Here is an 834-nt window from a genome sequence, read left to right as displayed (position 1 = left end):
GGTAACCTTAAAGTTAAGTCGGTTGCACAAAACATCCTCCTTAAGGTTTTCTTAAGATTTATCCTTAACTTGGTGTTATACTTAAGAAATCCCTTAAAGTTCGTTAAAACCGTTGCACAAAAGACCTTAGACAGTTAGCTAAGGAGAAAAATCTAAGGTACCTCTACAGCTCTCTTAACGCTACCTTAACTATCTCTCCGCTGAAAAGATGGCAGAGTTTATTGCAGTAAATCGTAATCAGCGTATCCCAAGACGGGTGTTCCGCGACCGGGAGAATCCATTGGACGTCCTTACAGACCAACAATTAATGATGGATTACCGATTTGGCCGGCAGGCAATTGGTAATTTGTCCGACCGTCTAATGTTGGACCATGCTACGTCCCGGAGCTGCGCTCTGCCTGGCGTACTTCAACTAATGATTGCCTTGCGGTTTTACGCGTCTGGGTCATTTCAGTCTGTCGTATCTGACATTTTCCATATACATAGGTCTCTAAAGCTCTCGCCGGGCTGGTAAACGACGTTGTGAAGTTTCCGACAAGAGTCGAGGAGGATGACATCGCGGCACATTTCTTCGATGTTGCTGGCTTCCCCGAGTGTGTGGAGTGATCGATGGCACCCACATTAGGATCCAAGCTCCCGTCAATTATGAAGATCAATTTGTAAATAGGAAAAACTACCATTCGATCAATGTACAGCTAGTTTGTAATCATGAAAGTAAAATAATAAACGTCGTGGCGCGGTGGCCTGGAAGCGCACATGACGCACAGATTCTGCAGGAGAGCAACCTCGCAAGAGAGTTTGAAGAAGGGGCGCACAAAGGCATCTTACTTGGGG

This window comes from Sardina pilchardus, chromosome 1, assembly GCF_963854185.1.
Source record: "Sardina pilchardus chromosome 1, fSarPil1.1, whole genome shotgun sequence".
NCBI lineage: Eukaryota > Metazoa > Chordata > Actinopteri > Clupeiformes > Clupeidae > Sardina > Sardina pilchardus.
Note: the sequence above shows the minus strand (reverse complement) of the source record.